Source organism: Acanthochromis polyacanthus, chromosome 18, assembly GCF_021347895.1.
Source record: "Acanthochromis polyacanthus isolate Apoly-LR-REF ecotype Palm Island chromosome 18, KAUST_Apoly_ChrSc, whole genome shotgun sequence".
In the NCBI taxonomy this organism is placed as follows: domain Eukaryota; kingdom Metazoa; phylum Chordata; class Actinopteri; family Pomacentridae; genus Acanthochromis; species Acanthochromis polyacanthus.
In genome coordinates, this window is record NC_067130.1 from 35563749 (window position 1) to 35583074 (window position 19326).

Genomic DNA, 19326 nt, shown 5'->3' on the forward strand with positions numbered 1-19326 from the left:
TTTCTAATGCACAGATAAAAACAAAGCTCAACCAAAATCAATGCACAACAAACAGAGATGATGTCTTTTCTTTTCATGAACCTGGTGCCTACATTACCCACAATGCATTTCGGCTGCAGGCTAACTAATCCAGGCATAGATGTATACAAACAATAAGTCTAAGGTCTCAATCAAAGTCTCTTAACAGGCAAATAAATACAACCACAAAGAATGTAATTTCACCTAAAGATTAGGTTCTCAAAAAACGTTGGTCTCAGGAAAACCTAATAATTGAAAATCAGATTGTGAGTAACACCATCTTCAATGTGAGTAGCCAGGCAGAAAAGACACACAACTACGCCGCATTTTTCAAAACGAAAAGCTGCGATTTCGGAATTGAGCCTGAATCATAGCCACGTTAATAAGGTTTGTAATAAACTAAACCGTTTGTAAATCAATCAAGAATTGAGCGAGTTATGAGTGTTAAAGTGAGGAAATCATTCACCTTACCATTGACTACAGCACAGTGCGCCAGAGCAGTCCCCTGTCCTAAGATGGCCGCCAAGAGACGACGACGCCGACTCTGTCTTGAGACATCTAGTGTTTGTAAATATCTATGCCCCTACCCACTACCCTTCCGTTTGTGCATCCTCGTGGAGGGTCCGCCATATTAAGGGCCATCCCAAACCGATCCGCAGGGAGGGTAGTGGGCTATAAAACCCATAGATATGAAGAGTAGATCCGTCAGCGCGCTGCAGCAGCTGGCTAAGCGACGTGCCTACGTGGCGGCCATCTTGGAGGGGGCAAAGTTCCCATTCAAAGCAATGCATGCACATTGAAAATAAATCAGAATCTGATCATTTCTCAACCGATTTTCGTGTGGTTTACTTTATTGTCACCATCAAAACATGTACTATTAGAAAATATGTGATCTAAAAAAAACACTGAAAAAGGCTTCCTACAAATGTAACCTGCAAATTTAGTTCTCTTATTATTTAGGTCCAGAGGCCAGGGACTCTTTTCAGCCATTACATGTATAAATGTAAATACCTGGATACAGAGAAAATGTTTTGAGATTAAAAGATTTAATTGTAAATGTAATCTATTTATTTATTTCTTATTAAGATTAATGTATTATTATTTATTTATATATAAATATATATAGACTATTAAATACATATAACAAGGAGCTCGACCAGAACAGGATAGAGTTTATTGACATTTACAATAAACACAATTATTATTAATATTAACTATTTATTTTTTATACCTCTCTTTAGGATGATATATGCATTTAACAATGAGAGACTAGAACAGGATAGTTTAACTTTTACAATAAACAGCTTAAGTATTAATATTAATTATTATTTAATTATTTCTTTCTCTCTCTAGGCTGTTATATATGTCTAAGAAGGAGATAGACTAGAACAAGATGGAGGCAGACTGGAACAGAATATAGTTTATTTACAATACACAGGTACATTGTGTGTGTCCCTGAGTAAGTAACACTTCACCTTCATACAAAGTCATGGCTAGAAACCCTGAAAGAGGACCGTTTTGCATGATTTCTTTCTTGTACTTTGACCTTGTAAATCAAGGGAAGTGAGTCTAGCTCTGTGGTTCATCCTTATTTTGAAGAACACTGACATGTAAGTGATCAGAGAGACAGGTGGTTCTCTATTCCAAACTGGGTTTCCTCAATGTGCTCCCCGAGTGAAAACACATCCTTTGGGCCAATCTCTTCTCTGACAAAGTGTGTGACTACAGACTCCCGTGGTATGCGTCCAGGACTTTGGCGAATAGCCCGCTCTGCAGCTCTCACCAACCGAGGGAACCACCAACCCACCATGGTTTTCAGGGTCAGAAGATGGTAGTTCTCACTGAATGATGATTTTGTAGCCTCAGACACTAGGCTTTCACAGACATCACAGGACAGCCTGCTCAGGATTCGTCGAACAACAAATCCGGCAATGTAAACCAGAACATTGTCCACCAGGCTCCCAAAGCAGGTAGGGAGGTAGCTGTGGTCGCACACAAGTCCAGCTATGTTGACAAAGGGGGAAGGAAGCTCTTCAGCAGCATCAGCAGAGGACATCTCTGCAGCATGAAGCGACACTTTTGCAAAGTGCTGGGCACACAAGGTAACAGTGGCATCCTTTTCTGTCACGTTGCCAGACTGAACTGGCTTGGCACCACAGCGTGCCATCAGTCGACGGAAGACTGCCTGGAATTGCCCTGCAGTGGGGTTATTGTTCCAGCCGCCTTACAGAGGGGACACACACACACACACACACACACACACACAGATGCATTCATTAAATTTTCAGGTGACAATTTTAATTTTAAAAACACTATAAAATGTGGTTCTTATGTGGGAATATGGCCTTTTATCTATTGTGATTACCTTTATTTGCATGATTATTTGGTGTGCACTTTCCTTATATTTTGTTGTGCAATTAGTTGCTTGATTTCTGTGTTGGTTTCTTAAATTGCATGTTTTGTTGTGCTGTTTTTTCTTTGCACATTCCTTTTTTTCCCCTTGTTTCTAATGAGTTTAGGCCACACCCACTACCTGCCAGTGTGCATCGGAACAGACTGTGGACATTGGTTGAGCGCACCTGGTGCCAATCAGCTTGATTAACAGGGCTGGACCTGGGGCAATGACAGCAAACAAAAGACACAATCAGACGAAGACCGAGGAGAGCCGGCAGGAAGCAGAGGAACAGGCAGCGCGGCGAGCCGCAGACAGACAGACAGAGAGGCAGTGTGGCGGCGGCAGAAGCAGCGGGGAACGGCAGCGTGCAAGGGGCAGCACGATAGATAACCGGGCAGAAGCGGCGATGTATGACGAGCACCATGAAAGACTACTAGGCTGAAACAAGGGCGCACAGCACCGGCACAGAGACAGGACGACCGAAGAGCGAGAGAGAGACGCACGGCAGCCGTAAAGTGGGGCCAGGTCTGGAACGCACGGTGGTGCTCAACGCGTGTTTGCGGCATACTGGGTGGCTTGGATATCGCCGCCCAGACCCGGTGAGTCGCCACACACGGGAGGGATACGCGTGGGTCCTGTTATTACTTCCCCCACTGGCAGATCCTCTCTTTCTCCCAGGCTCCAGAGCCTGCGTGATCGCGAGGCGCAGCACCGTGGCCCCTGAGGACTGGAGAAACTCCCCCTCGACCCCCGTCAAAGAAAAGGCCCCGCATGACGAGTCCAGTGGTCACCCATTCCGTAGTGACTTGATTTTAAGAATTTTTAGCCTGTTAACTTTGTATTGGTATTTTTATCGTTTATTCTTAAATGTTATTTTGTTGAATAAATTTATTAGAATAGAAAGAATTGTTTTATCCTCTGTTATGCACTGCTCACCTCTGGGTTAAGAACCTCTTTTAAAACGGGTCCTAGTCCCTCACTAGGTGGCGTTGTCAGTTTTAATCGTTGTAATCCAAACTATCCAATTTAATTCTATTTTAAAGGCTTCAATCTGAGAGACATACCCCACTCGGCCGTGACACTTACCCGATGCTCTGATGGAGTTAAAGAGCAGTTCCAAATGATCCTGGCTAAACCTATAGGTCAGGATATACTGCTGATCTCCGAGCATTTTAGGAATCATCCGCGTCAAGGTGTCAATGTTTATCACAAACCCAATGACAGACAGGTACCTTCAAAAGAAAATGTTTTTTTTACTTAGAAGACTTGTTCAAAGTGACATAACTTTATAAAAAATTGTTATGGAAACTTAGTGGGTGCCTTTACAGGAACGCAAACTTGGGAACACTTCAGAACAAAATATGCAGAATTAGCAAAAAAAAAACAAAAAAAACATGCAATACAAATTACAGACACCAAACATAATGGAGAAAGGGAGCATCATGACACCATTCTCACTTATCACCATCACCTGATCACCTTGTAAACACCATGCAGGAAAACCAGCATCTCATTAACATGATGTTGAAAACACAGCATCTTAAGAACGCCGTGCGAAACTTGAACAGAACAGAATTTCAGTATTTTAAAAGACCTCTTTGACTGAAGGATTGAACTTTCTCCCACCAATTGAGCTTTCCCAGGGGAGCTTTGTATCCTCCAGCACGGAGATTGCGACTATTCATTACATCGAAGAGCCTGTCAATGATCTAGGAACAAATAACCACATCATGGTTGCATAAAGGCTGTAAAGCAGTAAGGACTGTGTGATTTTTATTTTTTATCTTTTGGCAAAATAGGTCCGGGATGCCGATGAACTACAAGGTTTCACTTAACAGGGTGTCCATCGTATCAGATCAAATGAATTCTCTCTACATGCTGCAGAATAATCAGAAGTTATTTTTTTCAGGAACACATATCCACAGTGTCGCATTACCTCAGTGAACTCTGCTGTTGCTTCACAGATTTGAAACTCTGCACAGCCAAGATCCCTCAGGGTGTGAAGGGCTACTGCAGCAGAGCGGCTCAAAGTCTGTGCAGCCAAGGACACCTTCATTTTGTGGTTGTCAAAATCTATGTGCTTGTCGGTCAGTCTGTTGGCTGCATGAAGTCCTTCTTTTTTCTGTATGGCGTTCAACCGATCAATGTGGCTCCACTGAATCTGGCCCACAGTGCTCTTGATGGGACTGTATGCCTACAGACAGAATCTTTAATTGTCAGTAGTTACTTGCACAAACAGAGACAGTAAAATGTAAATCATCACATTACCTGCAACATATTGTGAGCCAGCTTCAACATGTGGCAAGCATCCATCATCACAAACACCTCATGAGAAGGGTCAGCTGGGTGTGGAAAGCTGGTTTTCAACAGTCCATGTGGGTTTCCCCTCAGCTCACAACCAAATTGGTTGCACATGCTCATGTTGGTGGCATGACCATCCGTAGTCAAACACAACACTTTAATGTGCCGCTTATGGAGTTCCTCCAAAGCATGTACAAGAAGCTCTTTCTGGGTTTCTGGTGAAAGTGAATTTGTAAAATAACAATCAACTGGAGCTTTCCAGTGTCCTTGTACGCCAACAACCATGAACACTAGAGCCTCAGTGGCTACATCAGTTTCATTATTTCCAGCACCCATATCCACATATCCAGACATTGCTTTGGTGTGTGCATTGTACTGAATATGTCTCTTTATCGCCATGGCATCTAGCATTAGAGAGACACGGCCATACTTGGCAGGGTCTTCCTTTTGTCTCTGCTCCAGCATGTCCAGCATCACGATGTTCAGACCAGGCTTGTCATCCAAAGAAGAGAGACACCTTTAAAAATTACAAAATTTATAACCAAGTGCTTACAAGTACTCTTTTCATTTCATTTGTATCTAAAAAAAACCTCTGGTTCCCCCAACAGTATATGATATATGGATTTAGAGAGTATATAGATTTGCTTCAATTATTATGTTTATTCCAGGGAGTAGTACGCAGGGCTTTATGATTCATGTATTTTATGGTAAAGTCAATGCAACATTAAGATTACCTTTGGAGTGAGCGTGAGTGTGTGAGAGGAAGGTGTAGTGTGTCTCTGAGGAAGCTGTACGCTTTAGGACCATGGAGATGCAGGGTGATGGCAAACCCTCGCTGCTCCGCTGAATACTCATTGTGCTTCCTCTTTTTGAAAAGGGCTACAGGGAGTTCTGAAATTCCATTTGCATAACTGAGTAAGTACCCTTACATACTGAAAACATAGTCTGACTAAGGGTGTTAAGTAAGCAATACTTTCATTATACCTGAGTATATTTCCAGCCTCTCACAAAGCTCCTCAGTCAGTAGGTTCTTCTTTGTCAGAACCCTCAGTAGAGCCTTTATAGTGGTCTTTGCTCACTTTTCTCACACCTGCACATTTCTTTTCTTCTTGTCCAGGCTCAACACTCTGGCTGTAGCCTCACTGATCCTGGCCTTCAAAACACACGGAGAACTGGGCAATGAATAGTTGTGGTCCTATTAGAAAAAGGGATGAAAAATATGTGATTGTTGACCAATTCTATAGTCATTCATGGATCTCACTGCCAGCACCTTGCTTATTGAGACCAAGTCCATAATCCCCTCACCTTTTTGGGACTTATCAAGTACAAATACTCACAAGGTCAACATGAGGCCGAGGTTCCTTTTTGGTGGCATACTGAGAGGTGTGTAGACTCTCCATAGCTTGCCTTGAGGTTGCTGTGGTCCTTGTTGCTTTAGACTACAGAAACAAGAAATATAGATTTTCATACTTCTTTTTTAATTCCACGGGGGAATATATACACAAGTGCGGTGAGGCTTTATTCCTGTGTGGGAAGTCCCTACTGGAGCTTGCCAGGATGGAGAACAGTGTCTTTGGCAATGCCCTAGAGGGAGTCCCAGAAGAATCAGAAGAAGAGGAGCAGCCCAGCAACTCTAATATTGAAACACACACGCACACACGCGCGCGCGCGCACACACACACACACACACACACACACACACACACACACACACACACACACACACACACACACACACACACACACACACACACACACACACACACACACACACACACACACACACACACACACACACACACGTGTGTGTGTTTGTGTTTGTGTGCACATGCCCAGATGACACCCTCACACTTAGACAGGTGTAAAGTTTAAAGAAAATGCAAACATTTTTAGCCTCTCACAGCATTGTAGGTGATTATGAATGATTCATGTAAAAGTCGTTAAGTATGACAAAAACTATTTTAAGTACTTAGACATACACATAATTGACATACAATGAGCATGTAAATGCTAATGGCATGGAAGCAGTGATACAAACACAAGTAGGGTGAATAATAAGTGTGCATTGGGTCACAGTGGGTCGTCTATAAAGTAACAGAAAAAGTGTAAATTGTCATGAAAATAATTCAACTCAATAAAACTGAGTTGCTGCATCCTTGTAAATAATGTACCTACTCTTTTAAGATGAGTCGGGAAGGTAAACACTGATGGAATAACACCAGGTGTGAGCCGGCAATACTGCCCCGCCCTGTCAAACTCATCAGGTTTAAAATGTTTGCTGCAGAGCACCGACTCATCACTTGCAGCAAACACCCCCCCCCCCCCCCCCCCTCCTCGGAGCTGCTTCCACTTCCTCTCAGCTGAAAGTCTTTGGGAAACCTACAGTGCCTTGTGAAAGTATTCGGCCCCCTTGAACATTTCAACCTTTCGCCACATTTCAGGCTTCAAACAAAAAGATATAAAATTTCAATTTTTTGTCAAGAATCAACAACAATTGGGACACAATCGTGAAGTGGAACGAAATTTATTGGATATTTTAAACTTCTTTAACAAATAAAAAACTGAAAAGTGGGGCGTGCAATATTATTGGGCCCCTTTACTTTCAGTGCAGCAAACTCACTCCAGAAGTTCAGTGAGGATCTCTGAATGATCCAATGTTGTCCTAAATGACTGATGATGATAAATAGAATCCACCTGTGTGTAATCAAGTCTCCGTATAAATGCACCTGCTCTGTGATAGTCTCAGGGTTCTGTTTAAAGTGCAGAGAGCATCATGAAGACCAAGGAACACACCAGGCAGGTCCCAGATACTGTTGTGGAGAAGTTTAAAGCCGGATTTGGATACAAAAAGATTTCCCAAGCTTTAAACATCTCAAGGAGCACTGTGCAAGCAATCATATTGAAATGGAAGGAGTATCAGACCACTGCAAATCTACCAAGACCCGGCCGTCCCTCTAAACTTTCACCTCCAACAAGGAGAAGACTGATCAGAGATGCAGCCAAGAGGCCCATGATCACTCTGGATGAACTGCAGAGATCTACAGCTGAGGTGGGAGAGTCTGTCCATAGGACAACAATCAGTCGTACACTGCACAAATCTGGCCTTTATGGAAGAGTGGCAAGAAGAAAGCCATTTCTCAAAGATATCCATAAAAAGTCTGGTTTGAAGTTTGCCACAAGCCACCTGGGAGACACAGCAAACATGTGGAAGAAGGTGCTCTGGTCAGATGAAACCAAAATCCAACTTTTTGGCCACAATGCAAAACCATATGTTTGGCGTAAAAGCAACACAGCTCATCACCCTGAACACACCATCCCCACTGTCAAACATGGTGGTGGCAGCCTCATGGTTTGGGCCTGCTTTTCTTCAGCAGGGACAGGGAAGATGGTTAAAACTGATGGGAAGATGAATGGAGCCAAATACAGGAGCATTCTGGAAGAAAACCTGTTGGAGTCTGCAAAAGACCTGAGACTGGGACGGAGATTTATCTTCCAACAGGACAACGATCCAAAACATAAAGCCAAATCTACAATGGAATGGTTCACAAATAAACGTATTCAGGTGTTAGAATGGCCAAGTCAAAGTCCAGACCTGAATCCAATCCAGAATCTGTGGGCAGAGCTGAAGACTGCTGTTCACAAACGCTCTCCTTCCAACCTCACTGAGCTCCAGCTGTTTTGCAAGGAAGAATGGGCAAGAATTTCAGTCTCTGGATGTGCTAAACTGATAGACATACCCCAAGCGACTTACAGCTGTAATTGCAGCAAAAGGTGGCGCTACAAAGTATTAATGCAAGGGGGCCGAATGATATTGCACGCCCCACTTTTCAGTTTATTTGTTAAAAAAGTATAAAATATCCAATAAATTTCATTCCACTTCACGATTGTGTCCCAATTGTTGTTGATTCTTGACAAAAAATTAAAATTTTATATCTTTATGTTTGAAGCCTGAAATGTGGCGAAAGGTTGAAAAGTTCAAGGGGGCCGAATACTTTCACAAGGCACTATATATATATATATATATATATATACACACACATATATATTCGGTTTTTGCTATTTTTTTGTTTTGTCGTTGTTTTTGTATATGTATACACACGTGGACAAAATTGTTGGTACCCCTCAGTTAAAGAAGGAAAAACCCACAATTCTCACTGAAATCACTTGAAACTCACAAAAGTAACAATAAATAAAAATTTATTGAAAATTAAATAATCAAAAACTGCCATTACTTTTGAATTGTTGATTAACATAATTATTTAAAAAAACAAACTAATGAAACAGGCCTGGACAAAAATGATGGTACCTCTATAAAAGATTGAAAACTATTTGACCAGAGTGACATGATTAACTCAGGTGTGTCATTTAATTGACATCACAGGTGTTTCCAAACTCATAATCAGTCAGTCTGCCTATTTAAAGGGAGACAAGTAGTCACCCTGCTGTTTGGTGAAAAGGTGTGTACCACACTGAACATGGACAACAGAAAGCGAAGGAGAGAATTGTCCCAGGACATCCGAAAAAAAATGATAGACAAACATCTTAAAGGTAAAGGCTATAAGACCATCTCTAAACAGCTTGAAGTTCCTGTGACAACAGTGGCTCATATTATTCAGAAGTTCAAGACCCACGGGACAGTAGCCAACCTCCCTGGACGTGGCCGCAAGAGGAAAATTGATGACAAATTGAAGAGACGGATCGTTGGAATTGTATCCAAAGAGCCCAGAGCAACCTCCAAAGAAATTAAAGGTGAACTCCAAGGCCAAGGTACATCAGTGTCAGATCGCACCATTCGTCGTTGTTTGAGCCAAAGTGGACTTCATGGGAGACGACCAAGGAGGACACCACTGCTGAAAAAAACTCATAAAAAAGCCAGACTGGAATTTGCAAAAATGCATGTTGACAAGCCACAAAGCTTCTGGGAGAATGTCCTTTGGACAGATGAGACCAAACTGGAGCTTTTTGGTAAGGCACATCAACTCTATGTTCATAGACTCAAAAACCAAGCATACGAAGAAAAGAACACTGTCCCTACGGTGAAACATGGAGGAGGCTCAGTAATGTTTTGGGGCTGCTTTGCTGCATCTGGCACAGGGTGTCTTGAAAGTGTGCAAGGTACGATGAAATCTGAAGACTATCAAGGCATTCTGGAGAGAAATGTGCTGCCTAGTGTCAGAAAGCTTGGTCTCAGTCGCAGGTCATGGGTCTTCCAACAGGACAACCATCCAAAACACACAGCCAAAAACACCCAAGAATGGCTGAGAGAAAAGCGTTGGACTATTCTAAAGTGGCCTTCTATGAGCCCAGATCTGAATCCCATTGAACATATGTGGAAGGAGCTGAAACATGCCATTTGGAGAAGACACCCATCAAACCTGAGACAACTGGAGCTGTTTGCTCATGAGGAGTGGGCCAAAATACCTGTTGACAGCTGCAGAACGCTCATTGACAAATACAGAAATCGTTTAATTGCAGTGATTGCCTCAAAAGGTTGTGCAACAAAATATTAAGTTATGGGTACCATCATTTTTGTCCAGCCCTATTTCATTAGTTTGTTTTTTTAAATAATTATGTTAATCAACAATTCAAAAGTGATGGCTGATTTTGATTATTTAATTTTCAATAAATTTTTATTTATTGTTACTTTTGTGAGTTTCAAGTGATTTCAGTGAGAATTGTGGGTTTTTCCTTCTTTAACTGAGGGGTACCAACAGTTTTGTCCACGTGTGTATATGGGCACAGGCTGCCATTTACAAACTCATACAGACAAATTTAATGTCACTTGAAGTTCCATGTGAAACAGTTCATGCAGTACTTATTAGGAGACAGATGTGTGGTAACACTACTGTAAGTGGCGCATTATCACAGGAAAGGCATTAAAGGAAGCAAACACTTTTTGACTGTGTCAGACTGGCAGCAGGCACCATTTGTACAAGAAGAAACTATTCAGAGAAAAACTTACCCATGAAGATCTATGGACTGAGCTGTACTGAGCATAAATACACTGTGTGGAAATAAATGGGTCCTGGCACTCAAACAAGGTACTGGACATCACTTTTATTCTTAACTGAACACACATTTTCTCCATTTCTCCCTCTGTAGTTTGAACATTTTTTTGATAGATGAGGTGTTTAGTGGTATTTTGATGTTGTATTTACTTCATACAGTTCACACAGGGCCTTTCTGTACAGTTTTGTAATGCATATACAAAAGAGACATTAAAAATAATAACAACGCTGCTTCCTGTTCAGCAGGATTTACACCATTTACACTAGCGTCACATTTTAAACTTTACACGAGGTTTTATTAAAGGTGATATCAGATTTTCTCAGTTGGCAAAACAAAGATAGAAATACAGAAAAAAAAGAAAAAAGTGCAGATTCTGTTGAGGTCACCATTTAAGACCTTTGTAAAGGCTTACCAGTGAGCATCACATGAAGTTGGCATGCCTATAACAGCTGAATGTCCATGCTGCTCAGCAAAACGCTTCACAAATTTATCTAGATCTAATGCTTTTGTGCGTTTTGATTCAATGCTGAGTACAGCCAAACTCGATAGTCTCTTTTCTGTCATAGTAGACCGCAAATAAGTCTTTATGAGCCTGAGAAAAACTTCGCTCACAGGATGCACCGCTCACAGGTAAAACAACCGCTATTTTACACAATCTGAACAACTCATAAAAAACATCCTGGTATGGGTCCAAAAACTGAGTGAACTCCTTTAGACTGGTAGGACGCTCTTTTTCCAGCTTTCTTCTGTCTAGTACTCTCCTGGTCTGATGTAACTCGTGTTTGAGATCCTCAATATTTGAATCATAAGCTTCAGCCAGTAACAGAACTGCTTCCTCTCTCAAAAAACTTGTACTTGACGGATTTAGTGCCTTGACACCCTGCATAATTTTACAATTCGTGTTAGAAAATCTTCTTCCTATTTCTCCAATCATGTTACAGTGCCTTGTGAAAGTATTCGGCCCCCTTGAACTTTTCAACCTTTCGCCACATTTCAGGCTTCAAACATAAAGATATAAAATTTTAATTTTTTGTCAAGAATCAGCAGCAAGTGGGACACAATCGTGAAGTGGAATGAAATTTATTGGATATTTTAAACTTTTTTAACAAAAAAACCTGAAAAGTGGGGCGTGCAATATTATTATAATTATAATTTTGTGCTGTGACCCCCCATCTATGCCCCTACTCCGCCACTACTTGCCCCCAGACACCCCCAAAGAAACCTCAGCATCCATCAGTGCATCAGGTTTGGTGTCAGCAGGTAGCTGGGTGAACCTGACCTGCTCCAGCAGAGCCAATCCTCCCATCAGCAGCTTCTCCTGGTTCTTAAAAACTAAAGATGGACACAAGAAAGTAGCTGAAGGACACTTTTATCAGTTTAATGTCACTGTTGGAGGAGTTTATCACTGTGAGGCCACAAACATTCTTGGTAACCAGATGTCAGCTGAGATTCCTCTGACTGTTGAAGGTAAATGTTGAACTGAACTGAATGTTTCAGTCGTTCTTCTTTCTGATCATCTTTAGATTTGTGTGTTTATTTGACTGTAAAACACTGACTTCTGTTCAAATACACTTGAATGTGACTTTGAAGAGAAGAAGTGCAGAAGGACAAACTTCAAGAGTTTTATTTGAATCATTCTGAGAGGGAACTGAAAACATTTCATCTGAGTTAGTTCAGTTTTACACATTTCTAATTTGTCATGAAGAAGAAAGTGGTGAAGACTGAGCTTCAAAATATTCAAGTTTCATCAGGAACTCAGTTCAAAGGTAACAAGTTTGCAAACAGCAGGAATAAATGTAATAATGATCTGAAGCAAAACATTCCCACTAAGGAGAAGGTGACTGTGCTGTCTAGTTCCAGATCACCAACACTTTGGGGCTGTTGTCTACATCACAGTGAAGATCCTGGGAATCGTGACGCTCTACAGCACATTCATCATCTTTGAGTGGTGACACAAACTTTTGTGCTAAACTCTGCAGCTGTGGACCTTTGACAGTCAGTCTTTAAATGTGTCAGTATTTATTTCTCTCTTCTTCTTTCAGCTGCTTCACATCAAGATGCTGCAACAAAGCAGAGAAGGTAAGTTAGCAGAGTTTGATTGTGATTCCACTGAAAGAGAAAATCCACCCTAAAACAGCTGCTGGTGTGAAACGTTGAGTTTGATGATAGAGTCAAAGATATCAGAGGACAAATCCTCAGAGACAGTGAAGGTGAGATGTCAGTGTCTAACGTGTTTCTCTGAATCAGACCACAGGAAATCAAATCATCTTCTGTTTGTCTCATTTCCAAGCAGCAGAGGAAACATTGATGTGGTGAATAAACATGAGAGTAAAACCGCAGCAGAGTAGCTGACTGCCTCCTGCTGTTTGGGTGCAGATTCACACACTTTCTTCTTCTTTCTAACTCCCTTCATGTTTTCACTGTCAGTCTCTGTCACACTGGAACACAAGTGAGTCAAAGTGTTGCAGCTGTTTTGTAAAAGCACAAAGTCACATGTTGACTTGAATATTTGTCCTCAAAGTGTTTGAGCTCCAACACTCTCTGTGCTGTTTCATTTCCACAGAAGAAGCAGACCATGTCAACGCAGTGGTTGAAATTCAAGCATCACGAGCCACAAGGAGAGAAACAAGACGTTGACTTCACTGTCAGTGGAGTGATTTGATTTGTTTTGACTTATTTCTACCTACTGCTGTTATTCATGGAGAAAGTACGGCGGCCCGCGGGCGGGCCGTTTTTTTTTATCGGTATACGCTTTTTTTGAAATAGAAGGACACTGCAAACACGATTATACAAACACTATACACACATAGAAAGCTGAGATTCTCATGAATCCACCGGTATAAACCACTTTCAGATGTGATTACCACAGCGGGTAATATAAACACATTTATCCAACAAACAACAAGTCATGTAAACGTGCACAGCTCACCTGTCGACGCAGTTTGGACGCTCGTTTCTGGTCATAAAAGAAGATAATCCACAAAAACTGGCCAGAACCCAAGCTTAGCCATCCAGAGGAAACAATCCAGTATAATACTTTGGCCAAAACATGTCTCGAAATAGGTAAAAAATCCAGAAAACGATCGGCTCCGTGCGCGTGCACGCGGCGCGTGGTGGCGCTGTGCGTTTCATATTCACTGCATCTTTCTATTATAACTTTATCATACACGGTCCTATTCCCTTTGTTCGCGATTCAAAATGGATACTGGAGGCTTCTTTTCCGCTTCAAACCGGACTTCAACCAATCAGGTGACTCGTTTCCGCCTACTTCGGCGATATAGCCAACCATGGCCGAGTCTGACAGATATCGATTACATCACTTGATTGACTTGTTTCTCAGCAAATCACGCTGGAGGAACCGTTAGATTGACAGGCCTGGTAGCCAATGAGCTTGCTGAATGGCTTGAATATAAATCCCGCCTCTGCCAGCGGCTTTATATGATATTTCATTCGTGAGCTCCGGGCTCCACCTGCTGTTTCTCTGTATTCCTCTCAATCTGTTTGTGTGATCGACACTGAAGCCTATCTGAAGTGATTTTTTGAGTTCTTTATGAGTTTTTGGAATGAAAATGAAGTGAAAATGAAGTGAAAATGAATTTATACCATTCTGTAGAGAGTGTGCACAGTGTATAAAGAGTGTATCCAACATTGACAGGGGCGGAGCATATCAGTACAAATACATGTGTGAAACACTCATTTCTTGTAGTATTGCTCTGAAATTTTGACCTGAACTATGTAAGACCCCAGGCTTTTGCAATATTGTGTTTTCAAGCTCTTACAGTGCTGCCACACTGATTTTCAGGTGTTTTATTAGGGAAAAAATGTAGGCGAGAAAAAAATTCATCCTAATTCAGTGTGTTCCAACATGAAATACTCTGTGCCAGTAGCACCTAGAGTAATTCTGACTGCACTGGGTGAAAATTCAGGTTGTCAGCTTTCAAATGAGACCCCAACCATGCATGTACTCCAAACAGTTCAAGAACAGCATTCAATTTACTTTCTGTAAATCTCAGTAGAAATTTCGGGCGGAAATTGCCCAAACCTTAAAGGGTGTGATTTATTAGAGGATCACAGCATCATCCAGGCCTGTACATCTGAAATAATTGTGCTGTGTAGAAGAAGAAAAGATCAACATTTATTTATGAAGTCATTTTAATATCAACATATTGTTTCTGTGTGGAGTAAAAGGAGGATTCAAATTAGAAAATCCATCCATTCTCTGTACATCACTTTATCCTCACTAGGGTCATGGGGGGTGCTGGAGTCTATTCCAGCTGACTCTGGTGAAGGCAGGGGACACCCTGGACAGGTCACCAGTCTGTCACAGGGCTACATATACAGACACACAATCACACCTACGGACAATTTAGAATAACCAATTAACCTCAGCATGTTTTTGGACTGTGGGAGGAAGCCAGAGTACCCGGAGAAAACCCACGCATGCACAGGGAGAACATGCAGACTCCATGCAGAAAGATCCCAGGCCCAGGCCAGGATTTGAACCGGGGATCTTCTTGCTGCAAGGCGACAGTGCTAACCACTATGCTGCTGTACAGGCCCCAAATTAGAAAATCAATTACCAAAATAATTCTTGTGTAAATATTTTTCCTCTCTGGTATTTCTCTGTGTGCTAACATAGACAAGTTTCTCTTTGTACATTTAAATGACAGCTGAATTATTGTGGCATCAAATAAATAGTGTGCTTCATATAAACAGTCATGTAATTTATTGAGTCATCAGCTTGTAGTAACACAAATGAAAACATGTGAAGAGAAGCTTTTAATCCCTGAGGTTTTCTCATCAGTCCTGCAGAGCAGCAGATGAAGTGAAGCTCTTCATGTTCCTGTTGAATCTCTGGATCAGCATCACTTTTACTGTTTCCATCTCAAAAGAAAAGGATGAAGAGATGTTTTGCTAAATTTTATTTGTTTTATCTAAAACCTGTCAGTAAAACTGTTAGGCCTGCTTCTGCAGGCTCTACGTAGGGCCCTCCTTCCCTGTGTATTTGGTTTTTTTTTTAGGTGTGCTGGCTGCTGCGGTGATAGGTGAAGGAAATTCTCTGCAGGCAATCAGCAGAAGCAGGAGCAGGTGCACCAGTATCAATTAGGCCTGTCACGGTACTCGGTACATACCAAAATCGTACCGAAAATGACGTACGGTACAGTGTACCGAAATCCAAAGTCGTCCCTCGGTACACGCGTGCGCATGACCAAATGCACGAACGTGTCACATTTGAGCCACAGACAGCAGCGCTGACTGACAGAGCCACTGTGAAAAAATAAAAAGAATTGAAAGCCATCACGCGCATGCGTGCTGCTGATGAGGAAGGAGGAGTGGGAGGAGCCACACAGCGAGCAGCAGGAAGTAAACACAGCGCGGCGCATGCTAACTTTGCAGAGTGCAGACCGAGAGAAACAACCGCTGCGTGTTACGTGGATTCTTCGGAAACTATGGCCACTGCTGCTGATGATAACATTGCACAGCTGGAACTGGAAACCCCTCCCGCTTCCTTCAAATCCAAAGTGTGGAAATATTTTGGCTTCCCCGTAAGTTATGAGGGCACTCGCCGTGTCGTCGACAGAACCCACACAGTCTGTCGCATCTGCTCGACACGTGTGCCGTATGCTACAGGGACCACCTCTAACATGGGGACGCATATGAACAGACACCACAAAGAAACTGAGCTAAAAGCTACCGCCAGTGGTAAAACCACGACCCAGATAACAATCCCTAGCTCCTACAGAGAAAAACTGCACCCCGGATCAGAACACGTTCGCCAAATAACGAGGGCGATTGGCGTGTTTATAGCTGCAGACATGAGACCACTCTCAGTGGTGGAGAATGCTGGTTTTAGACATTTGATCAGCGTTCTACAACCACGATACGAAATGCCATGCAGAACATATATGACTGATAATGTGTTATCTGGCATGTATGATGATGTGAAGGCTCGCATTTTTGAAGGGCTGAGCCATGCACAACTGATTGGAGGTGTCCCAGTCGGCGTACGGACGGCGCAGGTATCCACAGCTAAAGCAGAACAGAAACCAGAGTTACTGAAGGCATACAAAGGCATAAACTCAGACTATAGATGCTAAAGCTATTACAGGTAGCGTCATGATCCAGCGCTGGAGAACGAGTGGCGTCTGCTCTTGTAGCTTGAGGAAGTCATGCTGATTGGCTGGGACCAATCCACAGATGGGTGGACCTCGAGAGTGACAGAGAGCTACATAACAATAACATCCCACTACAGCAGCAGTGGAATGGAAATTAGAGGGCGGCATGGCTCAGTGGGTAGAGTGGCCGTCTTGTAATTGGAAGGTTGCTGGTTTGATCCTCAGCCCAGTGTGCTCTTGTCGAGATGTCCCTGAGCAAGACACCTAACCCCTAATTGCTCCTGATGGGTCGTGGTTAGCGCCTTACATGGCAGCTTCTGCCATCAGTGTGTAAATGTGACATATCATGTGAAGTGCTTTGGATAAAAGCGCTATATAAATACAACCATTTACCATTTTAGAGAGACCAAACTTCAAAATCCCAGTGACAACAGACAAACATGTCCAATGCAACAAAGGATGGTGGAATCCCAGATAGCAAACTATGGGTGAGTCAATGTTGAATCTATGTTGAGACCTAACGTAGAAATTATACAGAAAGCGCAAGGTTGATAAAATGTTGAGTCAACGTTTGCTTTTCAACCATAAATCACACTTTACCCAGATAGCAAAAGATGTTAAATCAATGTTGAATTAGGGTTAAGAAGGTTGAATTGTGGTTACGGTTGAAGACTGATTGATCAACATTGATTCAACAATATTTTGTCAATATTGAAGGCTGTGTTTAAAAGATACCATTGAATCTACGTTGTATTTTGGTTTAATTAAAATGTTTGATAGGTCAATGTTTAATTAATGTTGAATCTATGTTTGCAAACATGTAAACTATGCAAGCAAACGCTGACTCAACATTTTATCAACCTTGCACTTTCTGTATAATTTCTACGTTAGGTCTCAACATGGATTCAACATTGATTCACCCATAGTTTGCTATCTGGGAAAAGTTATATACTCAACGACAATTAAGAAGTGCAAATGGAATTGATACCTTCTTATCTTCATTAAATTTACCTTAAGTCTCAAATGATCAGAACAAGAAACTAACATCCAAAATAACTAAGGAAGAAATTGTATCAGCAATTTAAAGATTAAAAAATGGAAAGGCCCCAGGTGCAGACGGATTTAATTCTGAATGGTACAAGATTATGCAGGATAAGTTGGTACCAACGTGAGTGAAAACTTTTAACTGTGTACTTGAAACTAAAACTATCCCTCCCTCCTGGAGAGAGGCTATTATCTCTATAATTCCCAAAGAGAATAAGGATAAACTTGACTGTAGAAACTATCGACCGGTGAGTGTACTCAATATCGACTACAAATTATTTACTTCCATATTATGTAAACGTTTAGAAGTCATTTTACGTGAACTTATCAATAAAGACCAGACAGGTTTTATTAGACAAAGACAGGCGCAGGACAATACTAGAAGGTGCTTTTGATCATGAAACATGTCAGGCAACATAATTTGAAAACTCTTTTAATAGGTTTAGACGCAGAAAAAGCGTTTGATTCAGTACGATGGGAATTCTTATATAAAGTATTAGCCGCATTTGGCTTTCACTCGGACATAATACGGACATTCTCCGCACTGTACAGCAAACCCATTGTGAGGATTAAAATAAACGGGGACCTATCCAAGCCAATTTCTTTAGAAAGAGGAACCCGCCAAGGCTGTGGAGCATCTGCTTTACTTTTTTCTTTATTTATCGAGCCCCTAGCTCAATGGTTAAGATAGGATAAGATAAGATAGACTTTATTGCTCTCACAAAGGAGAAATTTACCATTACAGGGCTCTTAGAAACAAAAAGCAGAGAAGTGCAAAAGTTGAGGCAGAGTACAGAAATTAAGGGTGTTACTTTAAAATCAGGGGAGCAAAGATTGGCTCTATTCGCGGATGACATATTAATATTTCTGACAGACCCCACCCAGTCGCTTCACAAATTAATGAAAATATTGGATGAATATGGCTCTTTTTGAGGCTATAAAATCAATATCACCAAAACTCGGGTTTTAAAGTTTAATTACAATCCACCTACAAAAATTAAAAGTGCATACAAATGGAAATGGGATGCCAATAGTATTAAATATTTGGGAACTGTACTGACAAAAGATCCATCTGAAATGTTTCAGGCCAATTTCGGGCCTCTATTTTCAAAAATAAGATCAGATTTACAAAGATGGAATAATGTCCCTTTTATGGGTCTACATTTTTGGGTACAATCAATTAGAATGAGTATCCCCCCTTGGTTCCTTTACCTCTTTCAATGCCTCCCAATTCAGATAGTCCAAAAACATTTTGATGAGTGGGACAGACTACTGGCAAAATATATTTGGCAAAATAAAAGAGCAAGGATAAAATATCAGACAATACAATTAACAAAAGAGAAAGGGGGAATAGGCCTTCCCTGCCTTCGGGAATATTATAACGTGCACAAATTAGACCTTTAATCGGATTGTGTTCACCCACTTATTTGGCAGGATGGAAAG

The 19326-nt window shown here is 41.6% G+C and overlaps 1 long non-coding RNA gene across 1 annotated transcript; it reads right to left on the reverse strand.

Annotated features, from left to right (window-relative positions):
* Positions 1-10756: 10756 nt before the first annotated feature.
* LOC127530889 (uncharacterized) lies at positions 10757-14802 on the reverse strand. Its single transcript, XR_007937638.1, has 2 exons — positions 13653-14802; positions 10757-12783 (listed from the first exon to the last, which is right to left on the reverse strand). It is a non-coding gene; the product is annotated as an uncharacterized LOC127530889 (long non-coding RNA).
* Between the last annotated feature and the right edge of the window lie 4524 nt (positions 14803-19326).